Here is a 13881-nt window from a genome sequence, read left to right on the forward strand (position 1 = left end):
CAGCGGGGCAGCCTCCTCTCTAACCTCCAGCCCACTGATTTTTTTTTTTTAAGATTTTATTTATTTATTTTTTCCTTTTTTCTCCCCAAAGCCCCCCAGTACATACTTGTACATTCTTCGTTGTGGGTCCTTCTAGTTGTGGCACGTGGGATGCTGCCTCAGCGTGGTTTGATGAGCAGTGCCATGTCCGTGCCCAGGATTCAAACCAAAGAAACACTGGGCCGCCTGCAGCCGAGCACACGAATTTAACCACTCGGCCACGGGGCCAGCCCAGCCCACTGATTTTTGAAGATCCATACACCAGTCAGCGTGTTGATCAAATCGCTTGTGGTTTCACCAAGGAAGTATGGCTCATGCCTGATATTTCAAAACTGAGACCTCAGAGATGGGTCTCCTTGAAGTTTGTGTATTTTATCAATGATGGGCCAATGAACATCCTGGGTGGATAGGGCTGCCCCTACTTTTTGATTCGTTTTTGTTGCGGAAAGGACCTCCTGATGTTTCTGGAAGAGGAGGGCAAAGCGTTCACTTTGTTTATTTCATACAATGAAATAAAAGGTGAGCAAGAAGTACAGAATAAAGAGAACAATAAAAAAAACTTTCGTATAATTTCCCTCCTAAGCATTCTCTTGCCTTGATGACCTTAACACAGTCCTTTGAGGTCTGGGGATTTTCACTCGCATTATTTGGATGAGGAAATATAACAAAACGTGTCTACCTAAACATTTGAAGGAGTTGGGTTATAAGTATTAAGGAGGAAATAGTATCTCCTTTTCTGAGAAGCCGGTTTAGAAAGATCTGAATGGCAGGTGGGTAAATGTCCTTCAGAAGCCAAGCACTGGCCTGAAAGGGCTCCTAAGAGTCTGATAAATCAGAAGAATAACATAAGAAAAACAGAGTAATAGTATAGTAATAAAATCTACCTTTTATTGAACTCTGTCTCCTACTGGGCCCCATGCTAAATGCTTTACATACATGGTCTATTCTAACCTTTGAAAGAAAAGAGCCTGTGAGGTCGGGTATCATTAGCCCTATTTTATAGGCGAGAAGACTGTGGCTCAGAGATGCAGGCACTCGCTCAAACCCCCGTGAGTTAGCAAGCAGAAGAGCTTAGATTCAACTCCAGCTTGGTGCAGCTCTAACGCCCATGCTCTTCTAGGACGTTCTGAAGACAATCACGTCCCTGGAGTCTCTTTGCCCTGTAGGGACGCCCTTCTTTTACAAAACCAAAAGAGACACGGCTCAGGCAGCAAACAGAGGCTTTTTTCCTTCACAGGAAAAAAAAGTCTCCTGCACCCCAGATCAATAAACCCACAAGAAGAGCAGGAGGAAGGCCAGGGCCTCTGAGTCCGCCTTCACCTGCGGAAGAAAGCGCAGAGATTCCTCCTGGGGACCTTGGGCCCTGTTTTTTCTCTTGTTTTGGAAAGAGGCTTGTCTGTCAAGCTTTGATTCAGAACAGGAGTGCATTCAGAGGCATCCTCTGGCGAGGCTGGGAAGCTGCTCACATCCCCGGAAAATTCAGTGGGAGAAAAAGTTTATGGAAGCGAGTAGGAGTTTATTCAACAGTGTCTGAGGCCTTTCAGAAGCATGAGTGAGTGTCTATAAAGGGGCAGTCAAGCATAGGCTGGGAATTATCTCTGTTGGGTGCCTACCTGTGACAGGCCCTCAAGAGCTGCTAAGAGGCTCATTCAGTGCCCACGGGACAATGGCCAGTGGGGACAAACAATTCGAAGGAGTCTATCATTCTGGTGGTGTTATCTTTAGTACTGAATAAAACCGGAGTTCCCCCTTTCTGCCTCCTAGTCAGCACTATTTTTAGGAGCCAGTGGTACTTTTCAACTCTCTTTCACTATTTTCAACAGGTTCACAAGGGCACGAAGTGCAGTATATAAAAAGAGGATAATGACTTGACTCGAGCGCAGGAAAAGGCCCAATGAACAGCGCAGCCAAGCTTGCCAGGACTAGAATAGATGAAAGTTTGGAGAAGAGTCAAGAAGAAATGGCTTTGTCTGCCTGGAGAAACTGCCCATTTTAGATACAGTACTTCTGCGATGCTAAAGCAGACTTTCTGAAGTCCAAAGTTTAGAGGAGAAAGAGTGAACTTTGAAGAGTAAAGAGTGAGAAGCTGGAATTATGCTAGGTGGCTCCTTGGCTGAGCTGTTCACAGTTGTCTCTTGTGGGCTGTTACTACATGGATGCTGAAGCATTAGCTTTCTTCGCGGGGCTGTATCCATGGTGTGTGAGCTGTGCAGCCACACAGGATCCCAGACTCAGAAGGGCCTGCCCTTGGTTTAATGCTCTGCCGTAGCCCTCTTGAAATTCTTAATAATTTTTGAACAAGGGACTCCACATTCTCATTCTGCACTGGGGTCAGCAAATTATGCAGCTCGTCCTGGATTAGAGAGTCAAAGGACTGTCACATCACGCAGTCCCAGACACCGGGCCTTTGCTGTGTCAGAATGATATGACGAATTAAAAATATAAATTATATTATATAAACCCGCAAATTGTGTAGCCAGTCCTGTTTTTCGTTTTAGCTTGTGTTTTCATTCCCTGTGTTGTTCCTGTTATAGGGAGAGAATTGCTGCTGGATTTTTTATTTTTTTCATGCATGCTATTTAAAAATTTTCCCAAGGAGGCAGCGTCTTTGTCCAAAACTGTGTCTGTGTTTTCTGATTAATTCTGTGCTTCATATTCCACAATGGATCCCTCATTCACGATTCCCTTCTGTGATTCCATGGCCAGAGGCTCAGGAGGAAATGAGGTCCTTATTGGTCTCTAGGGGGAGCTGGATTCATTTTGGGGAGCCGTTTTCTTGGTCTGCTGGGTATGGAGAGGGACAAAAGAGAAGTCAGCCTTCTTGTCGCTCAGAGGACAAAGATCATACTGCCTGCTATTTCTAAGCCCATACACAGCCCCAAAGTTGGTGACGGCCAGAGTAAGACGACATTCACGCAAGTAGGGGAGAAACTAAATTTAACACTGTGGGGCAGTGTCTCCCACATCAAACTCAGAGTGGGGCCAGGGGCACACCCCGGACAATGCCCTGCTCAAAATAAAGATTATGTATTAATGACGTTTAACTCCACTGACTTTGCATCTGAGGGTTGAAGAGAGATATTGCTCCAACTATGTTATGTAAACTTTCCACCCTTCAAAAATTTTCCAATTCTAAGAGGAAGTTATTGTGAATATTAATAATAATAACAACAGACATAGGAAACACCGAGATAACGATCACAGATGTGGCTTCAAATCTTGATTCCTGCATTTCTAACTGTGACCCTGGGTAATTTCCTAACCTCCGTGATCCATGGTTGCTTCATCTCAAAAAGATGGAGGTGATAAGGGCCGTCCTGCACCCCAAGGCTTTCATGAGTCTCAGACTTGGCTAACGAGTGTCTTAAACTGCTTGAAAGTGGAGAACTTTGTCATAAATGGTTAAAGGCAATTCTCAGGATTCCAGACTCCATTATTGGACACAGAGTCCTTCCCACCTCTGCCCCCTCCCCCTATTCTTCCTTCTTAAGCTTCTCAGTCTTACCGTGCTCACGGAGTGTATCGGGGCCCCACATCTGGACCGTCCAGGCCGCCTGCAGGAGCCGGAACCTCTGTGGAGGGAGGGTCCTGGGGGCCCCACTCCCAGCCTCAACACCCAGTCATCTTCGTGGGGTGACCATCCCGATGGCCATCGTTCCCTAGCCACCGGGGTGTTACCTCACAGATGGAGGACCCGGTCTGTGGGAAAGAAGAGACCATGACTTATCGGAACATATGGTTTCTTAATTCAAGTTAAAATGTCTGAACCCTGTTGCATCTGGTGCCATTTTAGTTTGTTAAAAATGCCACACAAGGCTGTGACTAAAGGGGAAGAAATGGAGAAAAATACAGTTATTACACACTCAAGAGCCGGGTTTTGCGGCTCATTACCCAGTGGCCTCCGTGACTAATTAGGTTTTGTCACTGTTGCTGGGTCATTATGCCTTAATTTTTTTGCATAGTTATTCAGCCGTCACTTGAGAAAAAATGAAGTAGAGAAATACCCTTCTCTGTCTCTCCTCCTCTGAATCACTCAGGCTAAAAAACTCTCCGGGCAGAGTGTACCCGAAACTGATGAAATGATCATTTTGCCACAAAGGGACAAAGAAGTGTTAGTGGATTAAAGAGGCGCTTCTTTATCTGATGGCAAAGACCTCATTGAGGAGTGGAGGGCACGATTCAGTGGGGAAGATCATTAACTTTGAAGTCAGTCATCCAAAGATAATGTTTGTCCCTTTGCTGCCTTTGTTGCCCAACTGGCCTTAGCAACCTCTATTTTTTAACTCATCCTTGAAAAACTGGGGGAAAATGCATAATAAAATAAAGGGCTTAGGTCTCCTACAGGCCGGAGGCCTAGGTTAATTTTTGCTGGCAGCAGAGGAAATTGAAGACACCATGGTATTAGCACAGGGGGGCTTGTGTTGGGTCCAGGATAGTAAAAGGACCCATGGTGAGAGGGGAGACATTGGTGTCAATCATGGGGTGGGACACCACAATGGCTGGTAATTGGCGTGGGTCCACCTTCTACGTCTGTCCTGCTGAGCCCGCAGCCCCCAGCCCACTCTTGAGCCCCACTGCTAACAAGTAAACAATTTATCAGGGTTAGGTCTCCTGCGGGTTGCCCCATCACACGCTCCATTCAGCCCCGGTACCCCCCCAACCCCCGTGCCAGCCCCACCACACACACAAAAATTTACGTACACCATGCAATTTGGGGCAGACGCACCATGTAACAACAAATTTACAACAGGCCTACCATGAAAATGGCTGTGTCAATATAGCTGCAAACTGGGGTGGCAGAGCAGCTGTGTCAGGCTAGAACTGGTGGCCCCCAGAGGATGTCAGGGGGAGAGGGTCACAGGCATTGGATCATATCGGAGCTAATTATGACCCCTGCGTTTTTGACACAGTAACTCACACAGATGTTCACTAGAATCAATCAATGTCTTATAAGTAGCCTAGCCATTTTCATGTCATTCTTGGGATTTGTTTATTCTGAGCTTCATTTTTTTAATGAGTCGTGGCTCTTCAAGAACCGAAGTACAGGGCTTGGGGCCTGCAATGAGGATTTGGATGGAGTCGGCTGTTGTATACACAACGGGACACTAGCCTATTCGTCAACCCCAGCTCTGTCTCCTCCGCCAGCTGTGTGACTTTGCTCAGGTCACCAGTTCCTCACCTGATGGGCGCATTTTGCAGATTGCATAAGGTTTTTTGGAGCTATGTGTCCTCTGTATAAAGAGGGAGGTAACTTTCCTTGAGCATCTCCTCCATGCGGTGCTTCCCCTCATTTAATCCCACGACAACTGCAGGAAGGAAATGTCATCTACCTTTCACAGATCAGGCAAGTGAGGCTTCAAAAAGGAAAGGGCGTAGGAGGTACCACAAATGGAATGGGAGCCAGGGCTGTCTGACTAAAGTGGGTTCTGTTTCCCTGCTGTTTTGCTAGGAACCAGGTGCTCTCGGGGAATTTTAAATGCACACGCTCATGTTCAGATTGAAAAAACACAATTCTGCCTCCCAGAAAATATTTCTTTGGACGGTTGGGGTCAGGAGAGACATTCCTTTGACATGGGCAGATCTGGTCAATACAAGGCTTTTTTGTTTGTTTGTTTATCAATTTCAAATATCCTGTCATTGACTTTCACTGTGAGATTTTTATCCAATCCACACTGCCCTCAATTACTAGACACATTATTTCATGTGCCACCAAGAAACACAAATTCCTGCCATTTATAATTTTAGTGTATTATTAATTAGGACTTTGACTATTTAGGAGATATTAAAATGTAGAAAATTGTGCATTTTAGATTGCACAAAAAAGTCAGCTTCCTGACTTCCTGTACGTATCAGGAGGAATGTAGTCTTTCTCTCCTGTTGAAAGGCAAACTGAGGCATATTAAAAAATTCCAGAGTTTATTTGAGCAAAAGTCCATTTGAATCAGGCAGTGACAAACTTGAAGTGGTTAGGACGGCTCCACCAACAGGAGCTGGGGGAAAGCCCTTCACAGAGAAGAGGTGGAAGCAAGGTGAGGAAATTATTTGATTGGTTCAGCTTAAAGTCTAGTTGGATTTTCTGATTGGTTGTCCTTAGGTTTCAGTTTCATAAGCTTGAGACCTTTACAGGGTTGGGTTTTGGTTTGCTTATGTAGGCCACCATGGCATTAGAGCCACCTCAGGCTAATGGCCTCCTCGTTTAATTAACTTAACACTCGTTTCCACCCCGGTGGCACTGTCTTAGAGCTCCCTTGTGCCTGTGTGATAGTCATGTGGTGTCATTTCATGGATATGGCATAGGACTACCCAACAGCAGGTTGCCATGGCCTGCAAAGAACCGTGTCTGGGAAAAGACCCTCCACTAGGCAAAGTAAGACACTAAGAGGATGGATGCAGATATAGACACTTCGAAGTACAGTTCACCAGGCTGAACACAGAGCAATTTTATAGCTTTCTTAAAATAAAAAAAGGGCATTGTTAATGTTAAAAGATATGGAAAAGCAAAAAGAAGTTTTTAGAAATTGCCATAATTCTTCCATTCAGAGATGCTAAAAGTTAACATTCTGGACTTCTTCCCTTTGTTTTTTTCCAATGCATAATTTTTTTTTCTTAATGATATAAACTGCTTCCACTTTATTAAATTTTCTTCTATAGATAACTTTTTTCATTTTTTGATTATGGACAATTTCAAACATATACAAATATAGAGAAACTGGCATAATGAACTCCAATAGTATAATAAAGAGTATAATGGATGAATACTATAATGAATTAACATATCCTTCTGCCCTGTGTATTTCTTGTGAATTGGCATGTATATCTTGAAGTGTGGGCCAGCAGCATCAACACCTAGGAACTTGTTATAAATGCAAATTCTTGGGCCCCATCCAGACCTTTGAATCAGAGACTTTGGTTGAGGGTCCCAGCAATCTGTGTTGTAGCAAGCCCATCTGGTGATTTGAATGCACACTAGAGCATGGGAGCCACAGAGCTAGAGGCGTGGTCAGACTGGGGATTGATTTTCTGGCATGACTGCTCCGCAGGAGGTGCCATGTACTTCCATCAGGAGGCACATGGTGTCTGCGTGTCTTTGTCTTGTGGTGGTTCTAACCGTCAATGGTCATCCCTACATCAAGGCTTCTCATCCTCAGCGCTATTGAAATGTTGAGTCAGGTGACTCTCTGTGGTGGGGACTGTCCTGTGCATTGTCATATGTGTAGCTGCATCCCTGGCCTCTACTCTCTCATTGCTATAAGCACCCCTTCCCCAAGTGTGACAACCAAAATTGTCTTCAGACCTTGCCAAACGTCCCCTGAGGGGCAAGATCGTTCCATTTGAGAACCACTGAGCTAGACTCAGGATTTCCTTTGGGGTTGCAAAATACTGATATTCTAAATATATCACTCAGTCTTCATTTATTAGCTGGTGTGCTTTTACAAAGACAAATGTCCCCTCAGCAGCTAATGACTTAGGGTGAGGGCCAATAAGTTCCACGAGGAAGGCAGGATCAATGCTTAATTTTTGTCCTTTATTTACCAGTTCTTAAAATAGTGAATTCGTTCTCTAGGACTTTCCAAAGATCACAAATGAAGTTTCATTTTGGAGTCTTTTGATTATCACCTTGAGTTATGAATGTAACCATATTTAATGTGTTCACCCCTTGATGTTATTATTCTCGTTGATATTCAGATTGTCCCAGCTTTGGTCAGTAGAAGACTCTTCAAGTTGGCCTAATTTAAATGGCTGTAGACAACGTAATGATGTGTTTGAAAGGCAAGGCAAGTAGTGTTTGCAAGTCAGATCAGCAGTAGTAATATCAGGGAAGACTGGCCCCAGGTGACACATTGTGACATATTCCTTCTTTTATTCATTCGTTCCTTCAGCAAATACACCTTGAACCCCATCTCCCTGCCAAGCCCGGTGCTAAACACTGAGAATGTGATGCTGAAGAAGAGAATGCTCTCTTCTTTCATAGGTAGAGTGACCAGGTAATTTCCTCGTTGAGCCAGGGCCCTTTAAGAGTGTAATAATTACACTGGGTCAATAGGCATAAACTGGGACTGTCTTGGGCAAACTTACGGAGATTATACTCTCCTGGCCAGACCCCAGCTGCTGGGCTGTGTTTCAAGAGCAGAACTCAAACCCCAGGTTTGGTCTGACTGTTGAGGAGGATCCTCATCCAGGCAGCCAAGTTGCTGGTCCAGTTACCAAGCTCCAGGGAAGAAGACAGAAGCCAAGTTATCAAAACCTCACCAGCCCAAGGTCAGCCCAAGCCCAGACAAGCAGGAACAGAGATGATGCTCAAACCCCAAAGTTTAGACTAAGCTCCCTTTGATTCAGAATTTGAAGGTCAGAATTTATCCTGCAGACTGGGGCAAAATTAAAGCCAGAGATAGGCACTAAATGACCACAGTGGTGAGTCTGCGAGGGCCTGATGGATTGCGTGCTGTCTTCTACCCCTTCTCGAAGGCAAGTTTTTCAGGGTCTTTGGACCTCTTCCCCTTTGCTAAAGGCTTCAAAATATAGGCCTCGGTGGATTCTTATCCCTTGTTCATACGAGGATGGGGAGGGACCCTAACTACTTTAGCCCATCCCTATATCTTGAATGCCCCTCACTTCAGCAATGAGAGCCCATTTTCTGACATTTATACTATTTAACAGGCTACTAGTTTCACTAATAACATCCCCTTTTTGACACCCAGTATACCAATTTACAATGAGTGAGTTATTGATCAAGAATGACTTGGCCTCCTCTGGAGAGTATCTTTTCTGAAATAGCATCAGCTGACCGGTCCTGGATAGTGTGTTCTTGACAACATGTGAGCAGACTACTCCTAGAGTTAACAGTTGAAGCCCATCCATACTCTCATATGGTTACACTGAAGTATTTTAAAGCACTACAGACATTTGTAACCCCTATACTGCTGACCACTATACTGAGCTGTCAAGAAGAAAAGTCCCAGGATCATAGAAGCAGAGAGGCGAGAGTCTTTCCCTAGCAGTTTTATATGCTAGCCTCTCATTTCACCTCTCAGAACCTCAGTTTCCTCATCTAAAATGGGGAAACTAACACAAATATAGCCAAAGCTAACACAATACAAGATTGTTGTGAGTTCAAGTGAAATCTAAATTGTCATCCTCTCATTATGTTTCTGTCTACTGACCTGTCCCCAGATTCTTGGAATCAATTATTTAAGTTAACTTGATGATTGATAAATCCTAAAAGTGAGAAATAAGTTGAGTCTCCAATTCAGACTCTCTATGATAACCTGCATGTGGTAAAAAATGAAATTTAGCCAGTACAGGACTAAACATCCCTATATTTCAAACATCCTGAAGTGTTCCTGATTTTTTTCAGATTTCATGTGAAGGTTGAATAGGTCTGGTCTGAGCTTTGGTTTGGAAATTAAGCCCTACTAATTAACATTTGCCTAATCCCCCCTGTGGATCCAGGGTTGTGTTCTCAAAAAAGGGAAAACCAGCTGATTATTAGGGCTTTGATATGAGATTCTAGACATCCAGAGCTGTCCCCCTATTTCAGAGTCTTTGGTGGTGAGAGACCAAGCGCTTGGGAGATTAACTTAATGTTTCAATACCACATTCTATCCTTTGTTGTGCAAAAGAGAAGATTCTGACTCTTTTTCCAAGAATGGAAACCTCTTTCCTCTCTGCAGGAACGCACATAACCAAGATTGCCTCTTATTGCATTACCTTTATCAATTTTTCTTTGGACAGTCTCCCTTTTGCAATTAAAAAAAAATAAAACGAGGTCCTATTGAAATCAACATTTCCTTTTTATGCAGTTTTCTGCCTGCTCTGTGGATCCATTTCCTCATCTGTCAAAATAGACAAAATGGTTCCCCACGCAACTGACCCACAGAAATTCTAAGGACTCAGTATTTGAAGTAAGCCAGCTTTGGAAAAGGAAGTCTAAAGTATGCAAGCCACTATTTGTAGAGCATATGTGAAGTTTTCATCCATAAATTTGTATTTTTATGTGTTTATTCAGCAAATGTGTATTGAATGCCTTCTATCTGCCAGGTACAAATGCGAATAAAATAGTCCCCGCCCTTAATGAGCGCCCAGTATGCTGGATACAGACTCTTCTCTGCACGCCCCCCCACCTTTTTTTTTTTTTTTTTATCACTTTTTAATCCTTCGTGAGTCTCAGCAGTGTCTGCTCAACGGTGACATGAGCCCAGACTGTGTCGCCGGGTCTCAAGATCGAAGGAGTAGAGACTGGCTTAAGCTGCCCAGTGATTACTGACTATGAGAGAAACAATTGGCGAACATTGCTGATTCTATTCATTCCCCGATGAATGGTTGAAAAGTAAACCATTTAAGTTATTTCAATGCTTCAAATTTTTGTGAAACAAGGATGGTATAAATTCATACACAGGTTTTTCAGCTTAATTCAACTCATAGTTACTGCGATTCTCCAAGCTCTCGAGTACCGGCCCTGGCACGGCTCCACCATCGTCTTCTTTCACAAGGCAGTGGGCAGTAGACATCGAATGGGCTGGTTAATTCACGCCCAAGCGCCTGATGTCCCGCCGACAAAATCCTAATCGCATGCATTTGGAAGGCACTGTGCATATTTGATTTCCTATTAGCAATATATCTGGGCTATTCGATTTTGGTCTTTGATTCAGGTAAACCAAATAAAAACAAAACAACACAACAAAAATAAAGGAAAGGATGTTGTGATTCAGAAATTGCAGCTGTGCCCTGTAAGCCACTCTGCCCCGGAATGCTGTTGCCAATAGGATGCTGATGATATCTTCGATCATTATCTGGCTTCCAGTGTTGCGAAGTTGCCGCCTCTGGGCCTCTGTTTCGTATGTAACTGATGTCTAAAATCTTCCTATTGTGAAAATATATGGTTCTATTTCTGTGCAGTCACCAAGTACAAATGAAGAACTACTCTATTGTGGAATTGTCATTTCTAAAGGAAACGTCTGAAGTGGCTGTTAATACTTACTCCAGAGTCTGATATGTAAGGGGCTAATTTCTTCTCCCGGAGGCAATGGCTGTAGGAGAGGGCATGAGGTTTGGAGTCAGCGTGTCCTCATCGTCTAATATCTGCGGGACCTAGGAAAATGGTTTCTCCACGAGTTCTCAGTCTCCCCATCTAAAAGGGGTAATAAAATGTGGAACTTACAGAGTTTGTGTGAGGATCAAGAGAGATGATGTATGCTATTGTAATGTGTAAGGAGCAATCCAAACGTTGATTGCACTTAACACCTTATTTCTAGTTAGTGACCTTCATTACGCTCTCTGGTGCTAGTTGCCACATTATATCACCTCGGGTACTTGCGGCAAATTGATGTTATTGTCACAGGATTAAAGCTTGAGTTCTTGTTTTTTCTGCTCCCTCTTATAGCTCTGCAAGTGCCTAGACCGTCCCAGATTCCGTAAGCTTGCCTGGAGCTCTTTCCATGGCTAAGAGTTGCAGTCCCTCTTGCAATCGCATCCGAGGGACATCTGCTCAGAGAAGCCAGTCAATATCGTGGAAAAGTTCAAAGAATGCAGACCATTAGTAGTGTCAGCTTTACAACCGGGAGGTAATGGCATTAAAGGGAATGGTCATAATACCCAACAATAGTGACCTCATTAACCAGTGATTTATCATGATGAAAAGACCTGTTTAACCTTTGGTCTCCACAAGCTTTCTCCTTTTAACAAAAAGGTCTATTATTTCAAGTTGTCAGGAGATAATTTGTGAGTTGTTAAAGGACAGGTTCAATTACTCTTAAGACAATTATATGGAAACTGTATTCACTGCAAGGTGCCTACACAACAATTTTTGTTTTCCTTGGTCACTTTTCTGGGAACAAACAGAAAACACAGGAGTTCGATGACTTTTGCCATAAGAATCAGTTGCCATTGTACCTTCTTATGGCCCTGCTGTAGATGTCTGATTACAAATTGGCTTTCTTTGAAACCAGTGTAAGGGAGACTTGAGTTAAATGGGTTCATTGGCATTTAAGGCGCCATGTCAAGCTCCTCTGTCAATTCCATGTAACATTTATGGAGGGACTAGTGTGCTATCAACCAGGTTGGACCCTGTAGGGAGATACAATGGATAAGGCTGGGCTCTGCCTTCCAGAAGCTCAGAGACTTCTGGGGGGATGTTCTCTCAGCTTCTATCCTTCAGAGTCCTTCTAATGGTTCATGACATGATCGCGCCCCTGCAGGTCTCCGCTGGTTGGGTCTGGCAATGGCTGGGGGGCTCTCATGCTAAGGAAACTGATCAGGACAATATCAGAGAAATAGGAAAAAAGAGATTAAAAAAGGTGCTTGTTGGGGGTTGTGCAGATTGCTTGAAATTATTGACTCTGCCGGGTGGATTTTGTCCCTGTGGTCCAAACCGAGGAAAGAGAAAAACTATAACATCTGTGCCACTCCAAATCTGGGCCTCTTTAGAACAGAAACTGTCAGTTGTGACAAATTGAGCCCAATTGTAGGGAGGCTTTTGTGAGGTAAACAAATGTCCATCAGGGTCTCAAACGACCACCAAACTCAGTTCACTTGCGCCCTCTCTCTAATTTACGCCCGGGAGCCCTGAGGTGAGAGACCCCGCTACTGGATAGGCTGACCACAGTAAATAACACCAACTGAGCGACTTTTAACTGAAGATGTTCGGAAAAAGCTCAACTTTCAGAACGTGGCGGCAGGCATTTCAACCGCTCGCTCGCATTGTTCTGTCCTAGATGCAGAGCCGGAAGAGAGGTTGGAAATGGATCATCCTTGATGAGACTTGTATTCAGGGGTAAACCGGAACCCCAGCTTTTGGTTGTAGGTCAACATTTTTGATGCTGTCTTTAAAAAAACACGTTACTTGCTATTCGTGTTGTCCAAATATCTTGCATATTGTTTTGAATTCTTGTTCTTAAAGACTAATTTCAAATTTTTATGGTAGTATTTACTTGGAAAACACTATTACTCACTACCTGGTTTTAGTTGCTTTCAAAATTTTTTATTTTTGTTTTAAAAGATTATCTTCTTCAGAAACCTAGTAAGTTATTTCTGGTTTTATTAGGAGGGAAAGAATAAATAATATCCAATTTTACCTTAACAAATATTTCTACCTGCTTGTATCATTACATGGATTTCCTTAATAGAAAATTAAATAGACTTTAAATCTAGGGTCTTGAAAGACCTCAACATCTAAGTAATTAAGCAAAATATTAGTGAAAAGAGAGGAAGGCTAATAGAACTCATTCTTAAACTGCCATGCTTAATTTAATCAGTTTATTTTTGAGCTCTGTATACCCGCTACACCTAAGGAAGAAAACTCATTTGAATGTTTCCAGATAATTCTGGATCTTCCTGGCTTTGGCATCGTCATTTTGAAGCGCACTCCTTACTGTAAGATAAGCTATAAATCCTTTGAGGGCACACACTCTACCTCTTTCTTCTTCCCTATTACAGAGCTGGGCAGGGGCCCAGTAGAGAGTCGGTATCTGTAACCGTTGAAGGCAAGTATCCCGAACTGGCAAAAAGGACGAGAGTCAGGAGACTTCTCTGAGCATTGACCCTGGCAAACACCCTGAGCGCTGTTTGTAGAATATTTCATCATCCCTGAAAGTTCTCTTGTGCCTTCTTGTAATGAAACCTTTCTCACTACCCCCAGTCCCTGCCAATCACTGATCTAATTTCTGATACTACGATTATTCCTTTTCCAATATGACATCTAAATGGAGCCATATGTGACGTAGTCATTTGTCTCTGGCTTCTTTCATTTAACGTAATCCTTTTAAGATTCAGCTGTGTTGTTGCATGCATCCATAATTAATTACTTTTCATTGCTCAGTGGTGTCCCATTTGTATGGGATATAGTAC

General features: G+C 43.4%; 1 long non-coding RNA gene across 2 annotated transcripts in view; it reads right to left on the reverse strand.

The window, feature by feature from the left end:
- Positions 1-519: 519 nt before the first annotated feature.
- Positions 520-13881, reverse strand: part of LOC111774377 (uncharacterized) — a 67490-nt gene continuing 54128 nt past the window's right edge. The window contains exons 2-3 of one of the 2 annotated variants that reach the window (XR_002809375.2): positions 3545-3738; positions 520-2823 (exon numbers count right to left, since the gene is read on the reverse strand). This is a non-coding gene — a long non-coding RNA (uncharacterized lncRNA). The remainder of the gene's footprint in view (positions 2824-3544; positions 3739-13881) is intronic. The other variant, XR_002809376.2, reaches the window with a different exon arrangement.

The sequence above is a fragment of the Equus caballus genome, chromosome 7 (assembly GCF_041296265.1).
Source record: "Equus caballus isolate H_3958 breed thoroughbred chromosome 7, TB-T2T, whole genome shotgun sequence".
Lineage (NCBI taxonomy): Eukaryota > Metazoa > Chordata > Mammalia > Perissodactyla > Equidae > Equus > Equus caballus.